The sequence below is a fragment of the Peromyscus leucopus genome, chromosome 1 (genome assembly GCF_004664715.2).
Source record: "Peromyscus leucopus breed LL Stock chromosome 1, UCI_PerLeu_2.1, whole genome shotgun sequence".
NCBI lineage: Eukaryota > Metazoa > Chordata > Mammalia > Rodentia > Cricetidae > Peromyscus > Peromyscus leucopus.
In genome coordinates, this window is record NC_051063.1 from 130817705 (window position 1) to 130837216 (window position 19512).

At 38.8% G+C, this 19512-nt stretch overlaps 1 long non-coding RNA gene and 2 other non-coding genes across 5 annotated transcripts in view; all 3 read left to right on the top strand.

The window, feature by feature from the left end:
• Nucleotides 1-750: 750 nt before the first annotated feature.
• On the top strand, nt 751-841 carry LOC114688714. Its single transcript, XR_003733808.1, has one exon. It is a non-coding gene; the product is annotated as a small nucleolar RNA SNORD116 (small nucleolar RNA).
• Nucleotides 842-2846: 2005 nt separating this feature from the next.
• On the top strand, nt 2847-2940 carry LOC114688713. The gene has a single exon (XR_003733807.1). It is a non-coding gene; the product is annotated as a small nucleolar RNA SNORD116 (small nucleolar RNA).
• A 16074-nt stretch (nt 2941-19014) lies between these two features.
• The window catches only part of LOC114688710, a 122119-nt gene continuing 121621 nt past the window's right edge, over nt 19015-19512 (top strand). For all 3 annotated transcript variants that reach the window (XR_005089799.1, XR_005089800.1, XR_003733804.2), the window contains exon 1: nt 19015-19200. This is a non-coding gene — a long non-coding RNA (uncharacterized LOC114688710). The remainder of the gene's footprint in view (nt 19201-19512) is intronic.

The window sequence follows — 19512 nt, forward strand, 5'->3', positions numbered from 1 at the left end:
AGAGGATTGAGGTCTTCAGAGCTGGCCCTGGGTTTTTTTTTTTTTTTTTTCATTTTTCGTGAAGAGTCTGCTTGCCTGGATTGGAGTCCTTGATGTGTAGGCTGGGCCGACACTGGTGGTTTGATTGCAGAGAGGGTCCAAGGTGATCTGAAAGGGCCCGGAGGGAGGGAGGGATCCAGGGCAAGGACAAGCTCTGAGACCCTGGTGGAAACCTGGCACTGATGAGGCATGGCATGCTGGAGTGTGAGGGCCAAGCATGAGTGGTGAGAGGGCAGATGTGATCTCATCTGCCCATTGAGACGAGCCAGGCCCACCCATCCATCCCAGAGCCAGTTGCCCCTTCCCACTGTAATGTTGGCATGTGCTTTGATGTCTTCACAGTGTGGCATTGCGTGGCCTGCAAGGCCATAGTGCAGAGAGAATGGCCCAGCTTCCTTTGCCATGACTGATGGCACCTGAGTGAGCCTCTAGTGAAGTTTCTTGGTGTTGGTGACCTGCAGGAGAAGGCCTGAGGCCCAAGTTAAGCCTCCCATTCCTCGTCCCGTGTGCTCAGGGTCCTGGGGTCTTGGTGTTGCTGAGAGGACTTACCTTCCCTACATCCTGGTCCTCAAGTTGCTTCCTATTTCCATGCAGTGTCCCATTGTAACCTTCAAAAGGAAGGGGCATATCTTGGTATTTCTCGCACTTCCCAACACCCACCCTTTCCTGAGTTCCCTGAAATTCCCTGTGCAAGGGTACTCCATGCTGCCTTGCTCTATGATTTCCAGTCAAACATTCTTAGGAAAAGCTGAACAAAATGAGTGAAAACTCAGTACTGCTGTTCTCATTAAATCTGAGGTCGGCACTTGGCTGACCCTAGTCCTCTGGAATCAAACTATGTCTTGAAGAACATCTGTGATTCATCTACCCCCTTCCAGCTGTAGCTAGACTGTCTTCTCATGGGCTTGATCTTTCCCTCTACTTTGCTAGTAATCATTGGCATTGGGAAAATAGAATATGTGTTGCTTGCTAGCAAGCAAGCAGCCATCCCCACACTCTCAAGCCAGACTGACAGCTATAGATTTTTCCTTTGACCTGTTCCACTCTCTAGTTATTCTTGAAATATGGTATCTACAGGACATCCCACCTAAATCATGGTGCTGTCCTGTGTATAAATTTGCACAGTCTATTCATTTGATGTGCCTAGTTTACCATGGGTAATATGGTTGTACTGTGGTCTCCTGGTGGAGGTGAAATGTGTGAAAGTCCTTTGTTCTCTCTCATCATGGTAGTTGAGTGCCCATTTTGTCTGAAGCCTATCTCAAAGCTAGGGAATACAGTATTTGATTGAATAGTCTTCACCAGAAAGTGATTATTCCAGAAAGTCCTGCTTTCGAGGCCGACTAGAGATCCTTCCTTGATTGAATTGCACTCTGGGACTCAGGCTGTAGTATCAAGACTGTCTTGAGAGCCTGCTTATTAGTTGTGGAGTATACCAAAGCAACTTAAGCTTGCAAGGTTTCATTTTTGATCATCGAGACCATGTATGTTGCAACTTTTTGGGGGTCATTCAAGACTCACTGACTTGCCCATGACGTACCATGTATGTTAGTAGTGTATTGATGTACTGTTCTCTCTTGCAGTCTACTTGGAGCACTCTTCAACACCGTGTTCCCCAGGAAGAGAATCTGTGAGAGTGTGGCACCCATAGACAGAGACAGTATGAGAGAGAGAAAGGAATGGGAAGAGAAAGAGAAAGAGAGCAAGAGACATGGCAAAAGTTAGAGACAGAAAGAGAGTGAGAAGGAATGTTGGGTAGACCCAGTCTGCCCACTATGTCTAGTGTTGAAGGCCCGAAAAGAAATATTAGAGCAGTTTGACCTCTGGCCCTCAGCATTATTAGCATGAGGGAGCGGGTCAGATCCAGTAGCCTGGTTCACCTGGTGGTAAGAGAAATTCAGGGAGGGAGAGGTTTGGTTTCGGTAGTGTCCATGACCAGAGCTTGGTCCTAACACTTCAGATTCAGAAAAGGATGCCAGGTTGCCGTGGTTAGTAAACCACGTGCATAGTGTTAGAGGGGTAAGGTCTTCAGAGATGGCCATGAGGTTTTTTGAGAAGAGCCTGCTTGCTGGTAGTACTGTTTCCTGATGTGGTGGCTGGCACAAAATTGGTTGTTTGACTGTAGAGATGGGCAAAGATGATCTTCAAGGCCTCAGAGGGTGCCTGGGCAAGGGCAACCTCTGACACTGTCGAGTAAAACTGCCACAGATGTGGCAAGCCATGCTGGAGGGTGAGGGCAGAGTAGGAGTGGTAAGACAGCAGTTGTGATCTGATCTGCCCATTGAGACGAGCCAGGTGCACGTATCCCAGAGCCAGTTGTTCGCTTCCCACTGCAATGGGGGCATGTGCTTCCATGTCTTCAGAGTGTGGATTTCTATGGTCTGCACGGCCATTGTGCAGAAATAAGGGCCCAGAATCTCTGCTCAGGGCTTCGGTACCTGACTGAGCCTCAGTGATCTTGTTGGCATGAAAGCCTGAAACAGTGAGCCTCCAGTGAAGTTTCTTGGTGTTGGCGACATGAATGAGAATGCCTGAAGAACAAGTTAAGTCTCACATGAGCTGCCCCATGTGCTCTTGATACTCAGGTCTTTGTGGTACTGTGAGGAATTACCATTCCTGTGTCCTGGCTGGACTGCACCTCTCCTGTAACAGAAGTTCTTACTCAAGTTTCGGCCCATGATCCATGCAGGGACTCATTGCAACCTGAATGAGGATGGGGCATGACTTGGTGCTTCTCTCAGTCCCCCAACACCCTCCATCTTCTGAGTGCCCTGAAAATCCCTGTGCAAGGGCACACCAACGTGCTTGGATGAATGATGATTCCCAGTCAAACATTCCTTGGAAATCTCAATGAAATGAGTGAAAACTCAGTACCACCACTCTCATTCAAAACTGAGGTCTTGCACCTTGGCTCAACGAAGTTCTCTGGGAGTCAGACACAGGCCTGAGAACCACTCCACTGCTCCTGCCCCCCTCCAGCAGTAGCCAGACTCTCTTCCCATGGGCTTGATCTTTCCCTCACTCTGCAAGCACTCATGGGCATGGTGAAAATAGAATATATGGGGCTTGCTGGGAAGCAAGCAGCCATCCCTAGTCTCCCATCCCAGATTGACAGCTAGACATGTGACCCTGGACCTTAGGCTTTCTGTGAGGCACTCTAGGAATATGGTAGCTTTGGATACCCCCATGAAACAGGCTTGCTGACCTGTTTAGAAATTTTCACGCTGGAGTCCTTTGGTGGCTTTGGTTTACCTGGGGAGTATAAGATGGACTGCTGGCCTCCTGGTGGGGGAGAAAGGTGTGAAATTTCTTTTCTTCCATCCATGGTGGTAGTTGGCCCATTTTGGCTCAAGCCATTCTCAAAACTAGTAAAGACACCTATTTTGCTGAGTTGTTTTCAACAGAGTGTGATTCTTCCAGGAAGGCCTAGCAAGCCATTCTGGAGGGTGAGGCCAGAGTAGGAGTCATGAGAGAGCAGATGTGATCTGATCTTCCCATTGAGACGAGCCAGGCTCACCCATTCCAGAGCCATTTGCCTGCTTCCCACTATAATATTGGCATGTGTTTTGATGTCTTCACAGTGTGGTTTTTCAGGTCCCATGTTTCCAGAATGCAGAGAGAATGGCCCAGAATCTTTGCTCAAGGCTTTTGGCACCTGACTGAGCCTCAAGTGAGGTTGCCTGATGCATGAGAATTTTTGAGTACCAATGTAATCTTTATATGAATTGTCCCATGTTGTCATGATACTTAGGTCTTGGTGGTGCTTCAATGACTTTCCCTTTCTTCATTCAGGCCTGAGTACACCTATAGTAGATATTTGTACTCATGGTGCTTCCTCAAATCCACGCAGGGACTCATTGCAACCTGTAAGTGTTTTGGACATGTCTTGGTATTTCTCACACTCCCCAATACATGGCCTATTCTCCATACCCAAAATGGTGCTCTGTTTTCACCCCAGTGTACTTGGATTCATGACAGTCTCTTCTCTAATATTCCTTGGATATGTTAAGAGATAAATGAGTATGAATATCTGCTGTATATGTAAATACTTAGTTAGAAATAGTGGTATAATGTATATATATATATATGTATATAACTTTAAGAAAGGCTTCCAGAACATGATATCAAGACTTAAGTAAATTCTTTCTTAAGTAGTATAGTTTATAGACTCTAGGATAAGTGACTGCTCAGCATATGTGACTTTTTATTTGTTCAGAAAAACAATGTACTACTACATATCACTCAGTGCCAGAATATAGATGGGTATAGGAAGTACCTACTTTTTGTATTAGTGACACCAAAACATTTTTAAAATGTCAGAAGTGGTCAGCAAAATTGTAGTAAATGAACACAGAACCCATGCTTAGCAGGATTGATCAGCCAAATGAAAGACAGGGGAGTTCACCAAGAAAGCTTAAAGTCTCAGCTCATATCCCCCGGAATGTTGTACTGGGGAAACAAAGGTACCTAGTTTCATTTGATTGTCATTGACATCCTAAGAATTTCCCCTTAGTTTGGGAGTCTTATATACTTTTTCTTTAAGACTGAAGAGAACTTCAGGACTGGTTTGTATGATAAATACATTTTAATATAAGTTAAAGAAGAAAAGTTCCTCCAGGAAAACTGGAGGGGTCTGATAAATTGCTGAAGAAGACCCCAGACTTAAGTAATTTGTGAAAGCAAAGAACTTTTATTTATCAGCACATGGGGTCAACTACCTGTACAAAACTGCATCCCAGGATAAAGGTGCGCAGGTCTTTGTAAGCATAGCTAGGGGAATTTTAGGAATATTTAGGTAATCTCAAACATAATTGGTTAAGCAGGTAGTAGTTATATTAATACATTTTTGATAGGCTGGTGTTTTAGTTTCTTGTTTGCTTTTTATCTTTGGACACACTTGGGTAAGTTTCAGGGTGGTGAGGTTGCAGGAACTGTCCTTACTTGTTCATTGTTCTGAGATACTGTGGGCCTGACTCAGGCCTTGTATGTGCTCTTTCCCTCATCCCTGCTGTCAGGGGTTTTGTGGATTCATAGCCCTTTGTTTAAGAAACTGAAACTTTGCCCCAGCTTTTAAAATGTAGGAAGTTTAGACCTCTCACTACATGACAGGTAGGAGATAAGGTAAGGTCAAAGAAAGAGATGGCTTGGGAAATTGTTTTTAGAATTTATGTTTTGTTTTGAGATAAACATTATACTTTTTAAAATTCATTTTTTATGTTAGAATTTCAGTTTAACTCACATGTAGTATTTTTATAGGTATTTATTATTTTGAAACAAATTTTATCATAACTGTAATTTTATATTTAAATTAAAACAAAATCCCTATTTGTGATTAATTTATTGCCAAAGACTTTGTTAAGATAAAACAGTTTAGAGGCAGTAATTATTCTCCATTGAAGGAACCCTGAAGCTAGGTTATCTTTAGTTAGATCTTCTCATTTGTTCCAAATATTTGCAAGTTGAAAGCCCATAATTTTCTACCACACTGTGATGTCTGAAAAAAATGGCCCCCATAGTCTCACAGGGAGTGGTACCACTAGGATGTGTGACCTTGTTGGAGTAGGTGTGTCCTTGTTCAAGGAAATATATCAGTGGGAACAGGCTTTGAGGTCTCAGATGATCAAGCCAGGCCGAGTGTGGCATTCTATTCCTCTTGCCTATCAATCTAGGTGTAGAACTCTCAGGTCCTTCTCCAGCACCATGCCTATTTGCTTGCCACTATGCTTTCCACTGTGATGATAATGAACTAAACCTCTGAAACTCTAAGGCAACCACAATTAAATGTTTTTCTTTATAAGAGTAGCTATATTCATGATGTCTCTTAATATCAATAGAAACTCAAAAGAAACTCAAACTAAGATAAACACATAAAGTCCAGTAGAATATCAGACAAAAGTTTATCTCTAAATACTTTCTCCTTTTTCAGAAAACATGTTCCCCATATGTATTATTTTTTATTCCTTTCTTGAAAAAATTGCCTGTCTGTTTTTTGAATCTTAAATGCTGTTTTAATAAAACAACCAAACAAAAAAACAAAAAATAGTCCTGAGCCAGATATCAGGGTGAAAGCTGAAAGATCAGAGAAGCAGAACAGCCAGCCACTAGTTCTTACCTCTACAAAATCTTCAGCCTAAAGAGAGTGAGTTCCTGTTTCCTCACACCTTATATACCTTTCTCTGCCCTCCCTTAATACTTCCTGGTATTAAAGGCATATGTGCATCCCAAGCAAAGGCATGAGATCTCAAGTGCTGGAATTAAAGGTATGTGCCATCAGTGCCTGACCTCTATGTGTAATCTAGTGGCTGTCTCTGTTCTCTGATCCTCAGGCACTCTTATTAAGGTACACAATATATCACCAAATTTCCCATTTTGTGCCTCAAATAATAAAAGAATGTTGTAGCTAATATAAAAAAACTATATTCAGTAAGTTCAATAAGTTTATACAATAAATACAGTCAAGAATTACATTAACAATGTCTAATCCATTAACATTTGACAGATTCAGAGGAAATATTCCATTATTTATCCTTTCTTGGTGAGTCCAATATGTTGTACCTAATTCATTTTCTATCCTAACTTGTATTACCAACCAAATACTATCTTTTGATGTCTTTCAAAGTTATACACTTTACTCCTCTTTAGTGAGTTTCTTTTCTGAATTTGTTAACAAGACAAATAAATAACTATCTAGCCTTCAACATCCTCAGAAACCTGAGAAAGAAATAATATTAACCGAGTAAGTAGGAAGTGCAAACAAGCAACTTCCAAAAAATGTGAGAAATGAAAGAAACAGCTGGCTGCCTGGACATTCACCCAAGATTTCTCTGCAATGTTGGGGCATCCATCTTTGGCCTACATGTCTAGCATATCTGACAGATTCATCTATAAACCAGGATTTTTCTAAAGGGCCATCCTACCTTGTCTTGGCAAGGTTTGGCAGTCCTTTCTTTTGTGTCCTGTTTGTCCATTTTAAACAGCATACTTTCAGCATTTGAGACAAGGACATTTTCTTGCCCAGTGGCTAACTTACCACAAAGAAAGTAAACTCCATATGGAGTTTCTTCGATGCCCATCATCTTCTCTGAAGTATGACATGTCTCATTGTCATAAGAAAAGATTCTATGTTATTAAAATATCTTAAATGCCATATTCTGTAGATCTCTATAGTATTTGAGGATGACCTGTCTATCTAAAATATATCTCTGTTTGACCTTAAAAGAATGCCTAACCTGACTACATGTTTGATTGTAATAACTGACTAAATACTAACTTGCATTTCTTTATATCTTAAATAATTAATAAAATCACCTCTTCATATCTTTTCATGAGCAATTTGTAATCTCCAACAAAGCAAAATTTTCTTTACTGTTTCAAAAATTCTTTCTAAAGGTTCTATATTTGAATCAGCTATCAAAATTTCATCCATGTAATGTTAAACTATAGACTGAGGAAATTGTTTATGCATTACTTCTAAAAGCTCTCATACAAAATATTGGCACAGGATTGGGATATTCAGCATTCCCTGTGGGAGAACCTTCCATTGATATCTCTTAACAGGCTGAGAATTATTATAAGTAGGTACCATGAAGGCAAATTTTTCTCTGTCTTTTTCTTGTAAGGGTATTGAGAAGAAATAGTTTTTTAAAATGATAAGAGGCCATCCTTTAGGTAACAGAGTATGCAAAGAAATTCCAGATTGTAGAGAGCCCATTGGCTGAATTACCTTGTTAATAGCTCTTAGATCTGTTACCATTCTCTACTTACCAGATTTCTTTTTAAGAACAAATACAGGAGAATTCCAAGGGCTGGTTGATTCTTCAATATATACCTGACCTCTTTATATAATCTAGTGGCTGGCTCTGTCCTCTGATTCTCAGGCAAGTTTATTAGGGTACACAATACATTACCATACCTGTCTTTGTTCTATGTGTTTTGGTTTAGGCTTACATGGTGCTTTTGGGATTGATTGTCTCAGTTTTTACCCTGAGATCATTTTCTCTAACTGAGTCTTGGGGCTATCCTACATGTTCATGCAAACACGAGGGTACACAACACACTGGGTGACCAATCACTCAAATGTTTAACCAATTTAGCCAATAAGGTTCCTTCTGACCCAGGAACACAGTATGATTGTTGGGTTTTACTATGAGGCCAGTGCACATCCTTGGGTGTTCACCTGAACCTCTACCCATTTAGGTATGAAGGAACAAGTCCCTCTCATCTTCTATATTTTTATTATCAGGTGCACATACAATTCTTAGACTAAAGCTTTGGCAAGTCACAAAAGAAACAGCAGGAAAATGCAGAATTTGGCATTTTAGGAGTGTCAGGGGGCAAAGGCTAACTTATAATATATCAAAACATTTCAAACACAAATATCCAAGCCAGGCAAAATGTCTTCAAAGCTTCCAAAGTGAATAAAATCCAACTGCCTTTAAGGATCTGAAAACAAACAAGCAAATCAAACCAAACCAAATGCTTAGAACAAATTGCTATCAAAGCAAACAAACTAGATACCTTAAAGCAAATACAAGGATTAATGGCATTAGTGGTGAATATTCAGTCACCAATCATGCATTTTTGTAGCACTAAGAAAAAAAATTCCCCCTTGGAGTCATTGAACCCAGAGTGAGTCCAGATTTGAATTCTCTACTTCACACTTCCTATGTATTATCTCCTCTGTCTAATGCATGAATTTGAATGTGTGCCTATATGAAGGCTGTCTTGTGAATCTGTAACAGTCTGTGTCTTATGTTTATGTGTGACCATGTGTGTGTGCAACTGTGTGTCTGTGTATGTATATCTGTGTGTCAGAGTCTGTGTCACTGTGGGCATGTATGTTTTGTGTGTCTTTCCCTAAAAATGACTTTGCTCTGTTTTTACTGTATAGAATGGGAATATGGAATGAATGGAATAATTTGCAGAGATATTAAAGAGTTTTACCAGGGATAGGTCACTGGCTCCAATTGACTCTACCTGACCAGGACAACAAAACTAAGTACAAATATCATTGTTTATCAGACAGTATACACAAATGAATATTTAGTTTAAAAGCTTGCTTTCAACTTGTGTATTTGCCATATTTGTTACTATCTAGGGGTCTTTACCATGTTCATTTTCCTGTCAGTTAGAGAAGTAAAAGGAAGAAAAATAGCTCAACAGGTAGCAGAAGAGAACATGAGCAAATAAACTAACGGAAGGTAAAGACACACCCACGTGTGGGAGACACACAAAGAAAAAATAAATCACCCACTAAGCAAACAAATTCACCTTCAATTATATGGTTGGTGTTGAGTCACTGAAGGGTCTCCCTCTTCTAACTGAGGATTGGTTGGTTTGAAGAAAGATAAAATGACTGATTGGGCCACAACTGTTAAGCAAATATGGTCTGATTTGACCCCAAAGTTTTCAACCAGTCCATCAGCAGGGGCTTACTGGCAGGAGAAAAAGCCTCCTGGAATTTTCTTTAATCTGACAGGATTTTGTCTCAGGTCAGGAAGGAGAGGAAGAATCCCAGAAGTTCACCACCTTTATTATTTATATATTGCCCCTCTCTTTATCTGTCTGCCTCTCAGGGAATCTATGTAATGCCTACTCTCTCACCTTCAGCAAAACATATAGTGCATTATTTGAGGCAGGGGTATAGAAGGGTACATACTTTAAGATTACAGCTATGCATTAGCTTAGTTTGTAAAATGTGATTATGTGGGAAGTTGAAGGTAAATACAGTTGTTGTTACATTGTACAGTCATAGTAAAAACTGCTGCAACCTGGTCACAGAAGAGTACCATAAGCCACAGAGATGGAAAGAATTACAGATCTATTAGATTTAGTGCCCTAGGCTTTCTACAGGCCTCTCCCAGGTAGCTTTCTTACTATTTCTAAGTGCTTCTGGGAAATTGAAATGAGAAGGAAGAAGATATACTGTCATTATGGGTGCCCTTGCTATTGAAAAAAAGAGAAAGTTGAGAGCATTTTATGCATTTCTCATTTGTAGTTCTTAGGGATTCCAGATATATACATTATATCCTGACTGGATTATGGGGAGATAAGAATTATTTACTGTTTTAGCTGTAGTTCTGATTTCAGAGGGCACCTGTTGGGATTTCCAGATTCTTGGATCTCAAAAGAGAGAACTGGACCAAGGGCATGTGCATAGTGATATAAATAGATAATTTATTAAGAGGAAAATGCAATCACAAGAGTAGAAGTAGGTCAGAGAATTGGGAAATAGTAGAAATTGACTTAAGGTTCATTTACTTTTTTTCTTGTGCATTCTCTGTTGACTACATTCAGGTGGGTGTCCATCTTTCTATAAACTAGCTATTTTGTTTGTGAATTTTAATGGTCATTTCCTCATTTGTGCCCCCCTTCATTTGTAGCCTTATCCTTAGGCTAGGTAAGGCTCTAAATAACTATGCAGTCCCTGTCAAGGTATGGTCCTGCCCATTCTCCTGAAAATCAAATTGATGCTTTGGCTTCCCATAGGAATTTTAGCATTTTCCTCATTACATCAGTAGAGTCATGGAAAAAATTCAAATTCCTTTTTTAAAATTCTTCTCTTATACATTACATCTTGACCAGTTTTTCTTTCCTCCATCCACTCCTCCCTGTCCCCCTGACCTTCTCCTTCAGATCTACTTCCCCTCCATTTCCCTTCATAAAAGAACATGCCTCCCAGGTATATCAACTGACCACAGCATAATAAGTTACAGTAAGACTAGCTACAAATCCAAATAACAAGGCAAGACAAAGCAACCTAGAAGGAGGAAAAGTGTCCCAAGCACAGGCAAGAGTCAGAGACACCTTCCACTCCCAATGATAGGAGTTCCACAGGAACACCAAGCTATGCAACCATGCAACCATAACATATATGCAGAGGACCTAGTTCAGACCAATAGAGGCTCTGTGATTGCAACTTCAGTCTTTGTGAGTCTCTGAGCCTTGCCTAGATGATTCTGTGGACCATGATCACATGGTATCCTTGACACCTTTGGCTGCTACAATCCTTCATCCCATGTAGATCTAACCAACTGCCTTATTAAGTAAGAAACACAGAATCAATGCAATGAAGAAAGCCAAGAGGTCAGAGATAAGAGCTAAAAACCTTACCCTTCCTCTCGTGGTGGTCCTACCTCTCCGAAAGAGAACTACTTCCTGTGTCTGCCTTTTTTTATAGAGTTTCTGTTCTGCCTTCTCATTGGTTATAAACCCATCACATGACCTCCTAGTCACTGCCTGTCTGTACAGACCTCCAGGTCTTCTATGGTTGGTATTGAGATAAAAGGCATGTGTCTCCAATGCTGGCTGTATCGTTGAACACACAGAGATCTACCTAGCTCTGCCTACCAAGTGCTGGGATTAAAGGCATGCACCACCACTGCCCAGCTTTCCTATGGCTTTCTAATAGCTCTGACCCCTGGGCAACTTTATTTATTAACATACAAATAACATTTTAGTACAAATAAAATATCACCATATTTCCCCCTTTCTATTTTAATAAAAAGAAAAAAGGAAAAAGGTTATAACTAACATAAGAAAAACTATATACAAAAGTACAATAACTATATATAATATATACAAGGAATAAATACCTAAACAATGTCTAGTCCATTTGTATTTGACAAATTCAGAGAAAATAATTCCATTATCTATCCTATTTTGGTAAGTCCAAAATGTATCTAATCCTCTTTCTATCCTAATTAATCTTCAACTATATCTAACTAATCTTCAACTCCCTCAGAGATCCAAGAAGGAAAATAATATTACCTAATAAAAAATAAAAACAGTAAGTACATGTAAGCAACTTCCAAAAAATTGTGAGTTGACAGAAACAGCCAGCTGCCTGGACAGTCAGCTGAGGTTTCTCCACAGTGTTGGGGCATCATCTTCAGCTTATAGGCTTAGTGTATCTGACAGACTCATTTGTGAAGTAAGGTGTACACAAGGTCAATAGTTCGACCTCACATTGGGTGAAAGCAGTCCATGTATCAGAAACACCTGAATTCCACTAGTGTCCTGTCATGATTCAGGATTTTAAATTCTGGAAATTGTTGATGTTTTTTTTAATTCAGCTGTCCATTCTTCTTGGCTGTGTATATGTGGCTTCATCTCAGCATCCCATTCTTCTTCACATCCCTCTATTAAATTCCAGTCTACTATTGAGAGGCATGAGCTTAGTTACTCTTCAAGAATAACTGTTCCATTGCACATCAGAAGCCATCATTCAGCTGCCTTTGAAGAAAAGGGCACTGTGCCATTTCCAGATTGCAAAGGCCACTTCAGGGATGGTGCCAAATTGTCCTGGCCTCAGAAGATGCCTTTTGATAAAGCCATAACCACACATGTTTTGCCAAGAATCAGTTGTCCCTTGTTTTGTGTCCTGTCTGTCCTGTTTGGCAGCAGTTGATTTGAGGATACTTTGTTGTCCAGTGGCTAACATTTGCCACAATGAAAGTTAACTCCATATGCAGTTTCTTCAATGCCCATATTTTCTCTAAAGTAGATTGGTACTGCCAGGAGCCAACATGTCTCATAGTCATAACAAAAAAGAAAAATTTTCTAAGTTATTAAAACATTTTAAATGCCATATTCTGTAGATCTCTGAAGGGTTTGAAGATGACCTGTCTATCTAAAATATATCTCCCCAATCTTGAAAACATATCTAATATGACTACAAGTTCTATTATAATGTCTAACTACTAACTTTCATTTCTTTATATCCTAATAGTTGGTAATAATAACATTCAAGGATCAGCAAATTGCATTACATTGTTAAATGAATGGTATAAGTACAATTAGAAATATACATATAGCATTTTCTAACAATATCAATTTCAATATATATAATTTGTATATAATATAAAACAATCCAACCCAATGTAAAGTATTTAAAACTAGTAATTGTCTTTTTCTGTCCCCATCTTCTGCAGGGTTCCCCAAGCTCCATCTAATGACTCAAATTTCTTTCTTTTTTAAAAATTTTTAATTCATTTTACATACCAACCACAGATCCCCCTCTCATCCCTCCACCTGTTCCCCGCATCTTCCCCCTACCCCTCCTCCCCTCCTCCAATATGGTAAGTTCTCCCATGTGGGCACAGCTAAGCTTGGTACATTCAAGCCCCTCCCCACTTTACCAGGGGTGAGCTAGGTGTCTGTGATTTAAATTTCTTAAATAAGTTTATTTTAAATAGTCCAATGGACTCTCAGCACAATTTTCTGATATACAGTAACTTGTTTCCTGCTAAGTTCCATTTACTCTCACCCGAGTGAAAATCATTATTAGTTATTGAAATCACTAATAGAATTTCAGTGAAAAAATTAACATGATAGGGAAAAAAATGTCCTAAGATTTATATAGAGCCACAAAAGGCATAAACATCAAAATCAACCTTGATGTAAATGAACAAAAGACAGATGAGTCATATATTGTTAATCCCACTGGGTAAGAATAAGACCACTACTGTAGCAGGAATCTTAAAAGTTCTTATTAATAAAATCAAACCCGAGGCCAGTTATTGGGGTGAATACTGGAAAGTCAGAGAGACAGAACAAGCCACAGCTATCTCACCTCACCAGTTCCTCAGCTGGTTCTGTTTCCTCAGACTGGAAGCTTCTGTGTCTTCATCCCAATGGCTCTCAGCTGAACTGCTGCTCGAAAGCCTCAAGCTTAACCATCCAAATGCTTAACCAGCAAAATGCTGCTAGTTTCTGGTCCTCACACCTTATATATCTTTCGGCTTTCTACTACCACTCTCTGGGATTAAAGACTGGCTTTAACCATGCTTGGCTGTTTCCAATGTGGCCTTGAACTCACAGAGATCCAGAGGAATTTCTATCTCTGGAATGCTAGGATTAAAGGCACATGCTATCACTGCCTAACTAGTGGCTTTTCTGTTCTCTGACCCCAGATAAGTTTAATAAGGTACACGATATTTTGAGGAACACAATACCACCACATTTCCTCTCTTTTTGTCTAAAATTAAAGAAAGCTTGTAACTAATACAAGAAAAACTATCCAATAAGTATATACAATATATACAGCCAAAAATTACATTAATGATGTCTAGTCCATTAACATTTGACAGATTCAGATAAAAACTCTATTATATATATATTAACAATGTCTAGTCCAGTAACATCTGATAAACTCATACCAAAAAATTTTCATTACTTATCTTATTTAAAACAAGTAGTTCCTTTTTAAAAGTAGATTCCATAATCTCCCTTTTATCTTATCATGTCCATATTCTCTCTTTTTTCTTTTCATAATACATTCAGTAGTCTACATTTTGTCATTTTTATATCTTCCCCCTTTTCTTCAGTGTAGAATCAATGATCTACCTATTTATCTTATTACTTCTTTATCATTTTTCTCAGAGTAGATTCAATGATCAATCTCATATCTTATTCTCTTTTTCGTTTTGCTTTCTAGGAGTGAAGGTACCTCTAGGGAATCTTGAAAAGAAAATTTTTGGGTTAATTGTCAAGTCCTGTATCATTTGTCCAGTCTCTGCATAAAAGGAAAGTTTAAGGCTTGTTTCAAGTCTTTGTTCAAGTAGTCTGTCAGGCTGGATCATCTCAGCTAGCCATCTCAAAAATGTCCTAAGCAGTTTGTAGTCCAAAGCAGATCTTTCCGTGGTGTTAATCAGATTAATGGCTTTACCATAGTCCTTTTGAAGATTTCAAAGTTGCTGTTAGGTGTGGTCATGGTTCCATGCAGACTTTTTTTTGTGCCTCCTCTGTGGTTTGTAGCAATCACAGTCTGATAAATGTCTGTCTCTTGGAACCATGAACATTCTTCCCTAAAACAGAAAATCTTCACAACAATTTCTCCCCATCATTTGTTTTGCCAATCTTTTTCAAACTGACATTTTGCCCATGCTTTCTTGTAACACGATGGTCCTGTCAATTCTTCTCTGAACCAGCAGTAGTAAACCCTTCATCTCACGGAGCAGCATCACTGCAGTCACCAACATGATGAGAAGGAGCTGGCAACGTGGAGCAGTAACCACTGCTTCCATGGTCCCACCACTGTTTGTGGCTCAGTCCAGGCCAAAGCTTCTCCCAAGCCTCCTAGGCTGGCCACAAACTCGGGATCCTACTGCCTCTGTCTCCTTCAGCAAATCTTACTGGTGTGCACCACCACAACTGGCTAAGTGTAGCTTGGGCCTGAGCTGGGGCTCACAAGGTCACAGGCAAACAGCTTTTTCATGAATTTGTAACACGAACATTGAGCGCCAGATGTAGATGTAACCAACCGTCTTATTAAATAAGAAACACAGAACCAATGCAAAAGAGAAAGCCGAGAGGTCAGAGCTCAGAGCTAAAATCTTACCCTTCCTCCTGCGAGCTCCTAGCTTCCCGAAAGAAAGCTAATTCCTGTGTGTATGTCTATACATAGTCTTTTGTTCGGCCTTCTCATTGGTTGTAAACCCAAACACGTGACTGCCTTGTCACCGTCTGTATGTACAGCCCTCCAGGTCTTAAAGGCATATGTCTCCAATGCTGGCTATATCCCTGAACACACAGAGATCTACCTAGCTCTTCTACCACGTGCTGGGATTAAAGGCGTGTGCCACCACCACCACCACCACCACCACCACCACCACCACCACACTCTTACTATGGCTCTAATAGCTCTGACCCCCAGGCAACTTTATTTATTAACATACGATCAAAATCACATTTCAGTACAATTAGAATACCACCACACACTACCACAATTTTTGACCCAAATTTGAAATAAGCTTTATTAAATATTGGTCAGAAGATAGGCACTAGCCAGGTCCATACCCAGGATTCCTAGAGAATGTCCAGGAATTATGTTAGTCAGGTACTTATAAAAGCAAAACCCACAAAGCTACATACTTCCTCCTTTCATCCAACCAGGGACAAACATATATATCCTGATGTACTTCCTGCCTTTGTATCTCCCACCAATGTGTGATCAAGCACATCCTGTGCAGTTGGGTCAACCAACCTTGTTTATAAAAGTGAAAACAAATGGCTTGTTATCTCATATGAACAGCCCCCAACATTCTAGAAAGTTATCTGTCCTTGAACAAGTAGGGTTTGCATGTTAGAGGCACTTTTGTTTTAGAGATCTCTTAAGCACAGCAATTTAAACTTAAAACAACTTGAGCCCTCACAATATCTTGATTTGAAATCTATTACAATGAAATTCAAACAGGATAAAAACAGACACACCAGCTAATGGCACAGAAATTGTGCCAAGTAATTTTTTCTTTGGTTTCAAAAAAAAAATAGAAATAGAAAACCAATGCTGTTGAGAAACTAGATATCCATATGTAATATATTGGAGTCATACCCTTGTCTCACACGATATATAAAATAAACTTAGTGGACTAAAACTTTAAAGGTAAACTTGAACCTATAAAATTACTAGAAGGAAACAAGAGCAAAATGTGACTTTCTGAACACAGAAGAAAACCAAAACAGACAACAAAAAAATGAAATACAAATAGTATAACCCAAATTTAAAAAGCTTCCTCATAGCGACATGTTCAGAATGAAGAAGTAGTCTATAGAATGAAAAAATTTTAAGTTATATATTTAATAAGGCTTGGTTATATAAATATAATGTATTCACACTACTAAAAATATGATAACCTGATATAAAAATAAAAAAGAATCTAAATAAACCTATAGTTAGCAAGTGTATGAATAAATGTCAAACACCACTAATTATCAAGACAATGTAAATCAGTATTTCATCTAAATGTCACTTCAAATATATTTGAATGGCTATTATCAAATACAGAAGAAGTAATACGTGTTGCTAAATATGTGGAACTTGTTAGAGTATTTAAGGCAGGCATTGAAAGACAGAAGGTAGAAAGAGAGGTGTGGTCTGACCTTGGGCAGGATTATGTTTATTCAAGGCAAAGTGACATCTTGTTACCCACATGTGTGGATGGCCAAAAGTCTTTTAGCATGAAACTATCAGAAGATAAGGAACATTTATATGCATTTATATGGTGGGAATTTAAATTAATGCACTCATTATGAAAAGCAGCACAGTGTCTCCTTAAAAATGCCAAAGTATATCTACTACATATTCAGCAAGTCTAGTCTTCAGGATATATTTACAGCCAATGAAATGGGTATGGTGAAGAGGTACTGAAGTATCATATTAATTTCATAGTCATTCACAGTTCTGACACAGACTCAATCTAACTATCCTTTAAAAATGAATAGCTAATTAGGATAAGTGTTAGGCCTATCCAGCAAGGCTTTTATTTTTGTTATGATTGTTCAGGTCTATTATTTTCATTGCTCCATTTTCTTACATCTAATACATATCTGAGACTTTCTACTGTTTCACTTGTTTTAAGAGAATGCAATACTGGCTAAAGCAGCTTTAACATGATGCTTAAAATCTTTATCTGATAATGAAAATGTTTAATCTGGGGGTAATTGTCACCAGTAGATTTTCTTACTCTATTCCTGATTTTTCTTGAACTTATAATTTTTCTGGGTGTTATTTGGTGGATGCTGCATTGTTTCCCTCTTAGTGTTTAGTATTAGGCAATTCAGATCCCATTAACACACACACACACACACACACACACACACACACACACACACACACATATATATATATATACACATTTATATATATATACATACATATATACACATTTATATATATAAATTCTTGCTGGAGGTGTGATTTGAGAGTTTATAGCCTTTTCATACCTCCATTTTGCTCTCTCCGACTTGTGTTTGCAGTTGTGTATATGATCTCTCAGCTTCTTGTTCCAAGTGCCTGCTGGTATGCCTCCTCTACCAGTATGATCTCTCCTTCTGAACCACAAGCCAAAATAAAATCTTTATTCTATGATTTGCTTTTGGTTATAGTATTTTATCACAGCAACAGAAAATTAACTAATATAGTCTTATGAACTTTTCAGATTTAACAGTTTTTAAATTTTTATACCAGGCTTTCATAGAATGTACTTTTAGTCACGATCTAATGATTGGAGCTGTTTCAATGTTGTTTGATCACTTCATTTATCTGGTGTTCCTATAATGCTACGTGAGATATCAAATAGTTATACATTACTTGGGTGCCTTTTCCCTGTAAACAAAACAGAAAATCAAGAACATAGAAATGAAGAGAACCTCAACTGTGCCACCTAGCAAATGGTCTTGACAAATATAGGACAATATGCTCCATAGAACGCCAATTCTGTGGAGAGTCGTAGACAGTTGACTTTAACAATTAATATCTGTATTGCACATCTTTCCACATTTTTCTCTATTCTTGAAGCTCAACATGAATTCATCACTGGAAAGTACAGAGAATGATAGTAAATATAATAAGGCTAACACCAAACTTCAAGACTCAGTGGGAACCATCAAAAGGTATAAAACCTGTATGATATTGATTCTTTTCGGAAAATAACAAGCCTCCAGTGATGCTGGGCATTGTCTGTAAAAGGGAGTCACGAAGTTGGTCATAAACTATGTAACATCACTCATGTTCTGACAGATATATTAGGTTCAAGGTCACCTTTATAAATGTGATTACTGACAATGTGGATTGACAAAAATAGAACTCATTGGAATCTAAACAAAATGGTTGATTCCTTAAAATGTCTCATTAGTCGGCATTTAATTTAAAACATATTCTATCTTAACTTCCTTAAGATCACTTGTGTTTATGGTCCAAACTGATACCACAGTTGCATGGATTTCCTACTCTCATGCCAAAACAAGCTGACTTTTATCACTTGAATTAGCTTCTTTTTCTGAGAAAGAACACAATGATATACTCTGGTGGTAACCTTTTACTGTTTATATCTATTTCATCATATCAATATTACTATTGCTAAGTATTCAGGAAAATTATTCCTGTTTATACTTTGCCAATTCAGACATCAGAGCCTTTACTAATATGGTGAATATTACAAGACTGCCATTTTTATTCTCTTTTGTAATTCTAGGACATTTTCTTCTTCCTTAAGACTCCCTAGATGAGAACTATGTGTTGAGAATGACGAAAATGTTCTTCCTCATTGTTGTGATGAAGGGAAGTTTGACTCTCCTGAGATATAGCTTGCCTGAACATTACTGAGTCCTCAGAAGGATGGCTAGAGAACATCACTCTTAATAGTTGGTTAGAGAGTTATGGTAAGAGAAATTTCCCTTGTCTATTGTGCCCACACCTAATTACTCTAGTCACAGGTCCATATTTTACTGTATTTTTGTAAACTCTAATTGAAATGTTGTGACCACTTCTTATAGAATGTCATGTAGTTTAGTGGGTAGCTGTTCTTGCAATCCAGTATCCAGGATCATAAGGTAGCCAAGAGAGAGCAAGCACATATGCATCTCAGGTTATAAGGGTCCAAAGAGGCCATACCCCAGGGGCAGGTCATATACGCAAGTGTAGCAATTACCTGCTACCTCACTAGGGAGCAGTGCTTCAAAGTCAAAGCTGGA